This window comes from Lepidochelys kempii, chromosome 9 (genome assembly GCF_965140265.1).
Source record: "Lepidochelys kempii isolate rLepKem1 chromosome 9, rLepKem1.hap2, whole genome shotgun sequence".
Classification (NCBI taxonomy): Eukaryota; Metazoa; Chordata; order Testudines; family Cheloniidae; genus Lepidochelys; species Lepidochelys kempii.
Window position 1 is genome coordinate 39,107,247 of NC_133264.1, and position 8,255 is coordinate 39,115,501.

General features: G+C 38.0%; 1 long non-coding RNA gene across 1 annotated transcript; it reads right to left on the reverse strand.

Annotated features, from left to right (window-relative positions):
* Positions 1–1,679: 1,679 nt before the first annotated feature.
* Positions 1,680–5,909, reverse strand: LOC140916895 (uncharacterized). The gene is made up of 3 exons (XR_012160686.1): positions 5,860–5,909; positions 4,348–4,418; positions 1,680–2,217 (listed from the first exon to the last, which is right to left on the reverse strand). It is a non-coding gene; the product is annotated as an uncharacterized lncRNA (long non-coding RNA).
* Positions 5,910–8,255: the final 2,346 nt, after the last annotated feature.

An 8,255-nucleotide genomic window follows, 5' to 3' on the forward strand; every position in this document is an offset into this window, starting at 1 on the left:
ATGCAGGTCATGTCCTGTGAGTGTCTGTGTATAACTACAGCCCTGGTCCAGCAACTCTGACCCCAGCAGCCTGCCAGCAGCACACCAGTTACAGTCCCTGGTCGCTACAGCCTTGGTTACTGCTTGCAGGATGACCGTAACACACTTCCAGTTCCTAATTTTTCCCAAACTGTGTGCTCTGTAATGTCTAGCACCCTCCTGGACAGCTCGGAGGAATAATACAGTCTGTTTGTCTCCCTAAAGAGACAAAAGTACATCACAGCTTATTAACTCAACTGGAATAAATATTCCCTCCATTTAAATACTGCAGTAAGTTGGTTTATAGTTAATAAATTTATGTTTACTACAGGGCATAGGTTAAGTGATGCCAAGAAAAAGGAATACAGCTAGAAAGAGTTATAACCAAACAAAAGTGAAAACGTACATCTAAAAGTCTAAAACTTTATCTAGCAAGGTACAGGCATTGTTCAAGATGGTTTCACACCTATATCTAGTTTCCAGAGACTTCAAGCCCAGACTTTAAAACATAATATCAAGTATCCATGGTTCCTCATGTAGAGTTAATGTATAAATTTCACAATGATATTAATCACCATTGTGTCATTAGCTTTCAGAAAAGACCTCACTCTTGACACTTTTATAATACACTAATATTGTATACAATCAGTTGATTCAGTTGGTTATCACTTGAGGTTCCATCCCCTGCCTTTATAGACCAGTAAACCTTTGAAGTAAATTCTTCTGAGGGTTACCCCTCAAAGTAACGTCTATTCAATCTGTGAGGAAGGTGGTGAAGGAAGCTCCATGCTCTTTCTTTCCCCACTTGTTATCTTAACAGATTTGTTTACCAAATTTGTAAAACTGGACATTCATTGTCTTTTTCTGAAGATCGAGCTGGTCAAAGAATCAAATACACATTCCTTTGTCTAAATCAGATTTGTTTACCAACTCCCCCTGACGTGCCTGCTTTAAGCACTCTTCAGTCATAATTCTAACATATAGCCATAACTCTTAATACCCACCACATACATATCATGCAACAATATTAATGATCAGTGAGTTATTGATTTTCAAATGATACCTTACAAGGTGTATTTTGCTCAAAGATTATTACAATAGTGCATCAAGTGTGACAATGTGGTGCTTAGTATCACAATCATATCAATCAACAGTCTCCATAATCTCACTGGGAAAATACTCAAGTACAGCTTTAGAGCAGTCTGCTCTGTTCACTTGAAATTCTGAAGCAGACAATACCTACCAGACAGGCAAAAAAACCCAAAACCCTCCATGAAAGTGCATTGGAAAACATAATTTTATTTTCTTGCAGCAAATACAGTAAAAAGAAACAGCAGTGACTTGGCTTTTACCTCATGTGTTAAAACATTTGTCCACCTCCACTAATATATATACATCTATCTATCTACAGATTCCTTCTATGAGGCCCACAGCAGAACTCTAGACAAGTCTCACTTTCGCATCCAGCATATTTGTACTTGTATAATACTGATTGGCCATCAATCAGCAATTCAAAGAATAACCTACAAAACTAAAGGGAAATAACAGACATAATTTTACTTTATGATATGATTGCTTCATTTTATACAATTTAATATTGGGTATGTTTTATAGATTACTACATACTATAGTGAGTATTTGCTTCAGTGTGAGTCCATTATATCTAGTTTCTGACAGAGCAGAGCTGACTGGGTAACCTTTCAAGGTTTTGGTTAGTGGCCAGGGTGGAGAGGAGGCTGCATACACCTCACAATTCTTTCCAACTGAGAAAAAAAGCCTTCTATATTCTAAAGGTCAGACTGATAGATTTTCAGTGTCAATTGTACTGTACCAAATACTAAGGGCCAAAGAATCAGCTGGTGTAGATCAGCTTAGCTCCACTGATATCAATGGAGCTACATTGATTTATACCAACTGTGGATCTGACCCATGGATGCTAAGAAGCTTTTTTTAGCATTGTTTTATCTTAGCACTATGAGGTATCAACATCTTCCCACTTTTTTTCAAACCTGCTGTAATAATTTTGCGGAGAGAAAATCCAAATATATCTCCTATTAACAATGCAGTTCATATTTTGTCCATTCTTGTTGCAGCCGAGTTTGTAGGTAGGTAGATTGTATGTTTTAATCTTCTATCTCAGGAACACACATTTCTGCTTTGTCACATATTTCTATTTGTTCATGCTGTCTTCCTTCCTTCCTGTAGAAGTATAATTGAAACACACTTTCAAAGCTGCAGTTTTCTCTCTCAACAGAAAATTAGCTGTCTCTTTTGTCATAACCATAGCCTAAATTCCTCCTTACCTGTAAGGAGTTAAGAAGCTCAAGTAACCTGGTTGGCACCTGACCAAAGGAACCAATGCGGACAAAAGATACTTTCAAATCTACTGGGGGGGGGGCGGGGGGCATGGTTTCTTTGGGGTTCTTTTTTTCTGTGACCATTCGCTTTTGGGACTACGAGGGACCGGACATCAATCCATGTTCTCCAAATCTTTCTAAACAAGTCTCTCATGTTTCAAATTTGTAAGTAACAGACAGGCAAGGAATATTAGTTTATCTTTGTTTCCTCAACTTGTGAATTTTCCCTTTGCTAGAGGGAGGTTTATCCCTGTTTTGTTGTAACTAAGGCTAGAGGGGGTTCCTCTGTGCTCTTTGAATTTTCTGCTACTCTGTAAGGTTAACTACCAGCCTAAGTTTACAGAGGTGATTCTTTTACCTTTTTCTCGTTAAATAAAATCCTTCTTTTTAAGAACCTGACTGATTTTTCCATTGTTCTAAGACCCAGGCGGTTTGGATCTGTAACCAGTTGGTGAGGATATATGCTCAAGCCTTCTCCAGGAAAGGGGGTGTAGGCTTGGGGGAATAGGACTCCAAGTGGTCCTTTCCCTGATTGTTTGTTAAATCACTTAGTGGTGGCAGCGATCCCAAGGCAAGAAAGAAATCTGTGCCTTGGGGAAGTTTTAACCTAAGCTGGTAATAATAAGCTTAGGGGGTCTTTCATGCAGGTCCCCACATCTGTACCCCAGAGTTCAGAGTGGGGAAGGAACCCTGACAGTTGCTGATAAGTGAGTTTAATGTTGCTATCATTACATCACAAAGCCAAGAGTTGAATCCAATATCTCTGAAATAGGGTTAATGAGACATACCCTTCCCTTTGAGATCTCTGGATGAAGAGCACTCTATTAGACTTATTATTTATTCATAGCTTGGGAGCTTTTGGATTTAGTCAATTTTAGAGATAGGTGTAAGTCACAAATATTTGAATTTCCTCACAGTTCAGGGGTGCTAGGAGCCAAAGTTCTGGCTTGGGTCTATTTTTAAAACTGTTTTGGTTCACTAATATCAGGGGCAAAACTTTCTTCCCAAAGAGAAGTCTAGTTCACTTTCATCACAGAATGTTCATCATTTATGTGTCTCTAATGGCCATTTCCTTGAATAATTTCTGCACTTCCTTCCATTTCTAGCTTTCTAATTTTAGTTCTTTGGACTTACTGATATCTGAAATCCTCTCCAGGCTTTGGCAAAACAATAACAGCACTTCAAGCATGAACTAAACCTCTTCAGTCCACCTTCAACAAAACTTTCTTGTGCTGTTTGACGCTATATTCCCAGAAGCTCATCTGGGTCTTTATGTGGATTGGAAACCTACAAAGATCACCTAGATGCTGAAGGACATGTTGAGTCAATACTGAGCCAAATTCCTCCTTTCAACTGGACTGGTGGTACATGCACTGATCTAACTTGGAAGAGAATATTAATATAATACTTTCAGTTAACTGATATAACATTTCCCCCCGCTGCTGAAATACAGCCACCTTGGTGGTGAAATGCACTAGATGAGATGTTTTCACTTTGCCCCTGAGTGCACCATGTCACATCCTGATGAGTCTACAAGATGGCATTTGAACATTCAAAAAGCAATGACACACATTGGAATTAGGCCAGGACCCAAAGGTTTTACCAACCTTCCTCTTGCAAAGAAAAGCATGCCATTTTCAATTATCACAGGTGGTCAAGACCTTAGTTTTACATTTCAGCTTACAAATGGCACCTCCAGAAGCACAGAGTTTCTTAACATCATGAGCCAAATTCTCCTCTCATTTACTATGGTGCAAATCCCCATTGGGCAAACAGCCAGGGGCTTTAAATAGAGGCTATATTTCAGTTGTAGATTAATGGACTCCTGTATTTAGAGTATGTGCTAGTATATTGTAGAATATAAGATTCTATAAAATGAAAGGTATTATTGTCTCCCTTTTCTAGGGAATATTTTATTAACTCTTTACACCATTAAAATTTCCTCAACTTTCATACTATTTTCCACACTTACCAGCCATTTGGTCTTTAATCTAAGGACTTCTCCATTTAGCCACAAACATTTATTTTTAACTTCCTGTAGCCCTGCAATAAAATTGTACAGTTGATTAAATCCTTGACTAGTATTACAATCACCAAGTCTTAACCTTTGTACAAATTCCTTTACCTCAGCTCTGGCTTTTATTCTTACTTATAATTTTTCTATAGCTTTTTGTTTTTTAAACCATGCTCACTTCTATTTTCAACTCCTCCTGTCTTGTAAATTGTGTTGCTCTTTTATATGGTTTAGCCATCTTTCCCAAGACCTAATCAATTTGCACATCAATTACTCTAACTGACAACAGGTTTAACACATTTCTTGGTTATAAGCTCAGACACTCGCTTAGAACAAAGCCCAAAACCTTAAAAAAGCCACTTTCTTTGATTAAATAATCTTTAAAAAGCTTTAAAGGGAAAGATCTGTACAGCAAAAGCAGAGGGAATCCAAGTGGCACAAGACCACCATGTTCTAAGCATTATTTAAATTCCCATGAGCATTATTTAAGAACCTATAAGTTCTGGACTACAATCATGAAAGCACTTCAGGCTTTTAAACATTCATACTATTTAGTCAATTCCCATGTAAATAGCTCCTCTGTTCAGATACCTTTCAAAGGATACGTTATTAGTGGTTTTGCTGAAGTTGTGATCTGTTTAAATACAGATTTATAAATGCTTATAAAATCTATACTATATAAATTATCTAATCGAATTTCATTTTTAAGAGAAAATATTGCAGTGCATAACCAGTGTGTTGGAAACCTCAGCATCGTGCCTAGTTATTTCAAGAAAACATTAATGGTCTGATTCTGATTTCACTGGGGCTCTGACTCAAGTATTAGTGCCCGGTACTGAGAATAAGGAGCAAATTACTGTTGGTTGTTCTGATGGCTTATAAACATTGCATACCCTTCCCAAATTAAAGTTTACATGAGAAAAAGCTATCTTCAGATATACATTGCAATTAGAGCTGTTAAGAGAAACTTTGACAGAACCATATTCAATCAGAACATGCAGTTCCATCAAAACTGAAATGCTTCACAAAACAGGACTCATACTGCCAAAATTTTCTTTTTGGAGAAAACCGGGGGTGGGAGGAATTCAAATAGTGTCAAAACATCCTATTTTGATATATTTGAAACAAATGTTTCCATATTTCATTTTGAATTTTTTTTGTATTATATAAAATAATCCAAAATTTAAACAGTCAAAATCAAAACAAAAGTTTTAAATTGTGTCAAAATGCAATATTTCAAGTGACTTAAACCAAGTTTTTTTAAATTTTCCTTTGCAGGGAATTTTTGAAATGTTCAGGTTTTTGTTCCAATTTGGAATGAAGTCAAATATCAAGATTTTAAACTCCTTTGTGAAAATGCATTTTTTGTCCTCTGCATAGCTCTTATTTCAATGTTTAAATGAATTTTGTTCTGCCCAGCAAGCTAAAAATGAAAACACACTCTTTGCTGTGAATGCATTATGAACTTACTGGAAAATATAGTTGTTTGCAGTGTCGTAGTTGTGTTGGTCCCAGGATATTAGAGAGACAAGGTGCATGATGTAATATCTTGTATTGAACTAACTTCTGTTGGAGAAAGAGACAAGCTTTCGAGCTACACAGAACTCTGGGCCCAGGTCTTCAGCCCAGAGCTGGAGAAGGCCTCTGTGTAGCTCAAAAGAGAAGGAATTATGAAGTTAATGAATTTAAATCACTATATAAGTGCTATATCTCATTATTCTGCATTAATCCATTTAATACTATTTTGAAAATAGTATATTACCATTATAGTATCATAGTATACTATGAAAATCTATTTTAAACATTTATTTTATAAATTATTATGGGAACTATATTAATGGAGGATGGAAACTTTAAATCTTTTCCATTCGGCTCCCTGGTGACAATGCGGCAATTGATGTTGTTCTTCAGAGTGGTGGCTGCCACCCACAGTGTACTGAAACCTGAAAAGATCCAAGTATATATCAGTTTGTGTATGGGGAGGCATCTGTCCTAACTCACAGCAGGGCCATGCTGCGGAACTCAGACACAGAACCCATCCAGTGTTTGTGACCAATATTTTATTTACTTTTTAAAGGGATTTTAATGCTTGTTGAAGGCCGCAGAATAACAACAATGGAGTCTGAATGGCTCTCTTTACACACACAAAGTAAGTACAACTCAATTTCCCCCCTTACTGCCTGAGCTTTGTTCTGGAGAAAACCATTGTAACAGGGTAAGGTTCTGATCCTGCAGTGAGAGCTGCATGGATGGACCCCCGTTGAGGCTCCAGCTTTGCTTGAGAGACTGCCTAACTTTATATTGGTTGCCAGTTATGATTGTGATTTTAGTGATGTGGAAAATAAGAAATGGACTGAGACAACCATCTCATTTCAAACAAGCTAGCAATGGTTATTACCATTGATAGGTCATCTTTGAACTGATGACCCACAAGTGAAAGGCTCCATGTCTTACGACCAATCCTTTGAGTACATCCAATGTCCCAACATTCTCTCCCGTGATATTCCATTTCTCAATCTCAATCTCAAATTACTGCACTCTCTGTGCAGATGCAATCACTACATTTTTTGGCATTGTTGCTGTTCCTGGTGGTGTCCATGTAGCTGTTACTGTTTCATAAGTCTCTTTTGTAGTTCCTGATGTTTCCAAAATGTATTAAATTTCATGAGATGATCCAGCTGGCCTGGAAGCTGAGGGGATGAAAGAGGAGGTAGGATGACATGGTCTCTAGCACCTTGTTTATGAGAACATACTTTCAGCAACCTATGTTTGTATGGAGTGTTAGCATCATGTTAATTCCACCTTTGAAATGTGGATTAAGCAGCTTTGCCAAAAATATTAATCTTTTAAACATTTCAATGTGTTTAAAGCACTAAGATGACTTAGAAACTCTAGGCCAAATTCTGCCCTCTGTTACACCCTTGCACACTGTCGCTAGATGGCATTTGAAGATACTACTTTCCCATTTTCTACAATTAATTCCCTAAAGCTGCCAACTACTTAACAAGGAATACCAGTGTGTATTTCTGTGGAGTAAATGATTCCTCTAGATTGCTGTCATTATGAGGTCCTAACTCTTTCACATCCTCTCTGAAGTCCCTTGCTGTCTCCGCTCTATGGCAGACAATAATTTACTTCTCCCTCTCTCTGTTTCTCACTGAAGGATAAAGAGAGAAAAGACAGAGGAGGCAGCTATTTGATCCAGCACTAGCCACAATAGGTGACAATATGAAAAGCCCTGTGCTGGAAACCTAGTTCTATAAGTGATATGTGAGGAGGTGGCAGATCATGGCAGGAGTCAAATGACACAAGCTATTCAGGAAGAGAGGCTGAAGAAGGCACACCTAACAAGGGAAACTGGCTCTGAGACAGAGAGAGAGAAGAGAACTCAGGGAAGAGGGAGAGAGGGTGGAATCTATGGGGAAGAAATGACTTGGGGAGCTCAAGGAGTGAAGTGACCCAGTGGGGGCAAGAGAAGAAATACCCCCAGGGCTGTTTAGATTCTGCAGTGGTGGATGAGATAAGAACCTAGATGGGTGAAAAGAAGTAAGAGCAAAGGAGAGGCATGATAGAAATGATCCACAAGGAAAGATACAAGTAGAGAAAAGCTACCTCAACACTATGAGCCAGGGTTGTGATTCCCAGCTCACATACACGTATCCATGTGAGTGTGCACTGAAGCTAGAGTGAAGAGAAATAAAAAGCCAAGCAGAAGAAAAAAACAAAGGAAAGCCTGTAAATCTGTTATCTTAACTTTCTGTATAGGAAGTTCTGCAGCAAAATGCTATCAAAATATACGCCCACAGAGAGTATCTGCTTTTCTGTATCAGGAAACAAAGAGGTATAACTCTGAGAGATGAGTTGGA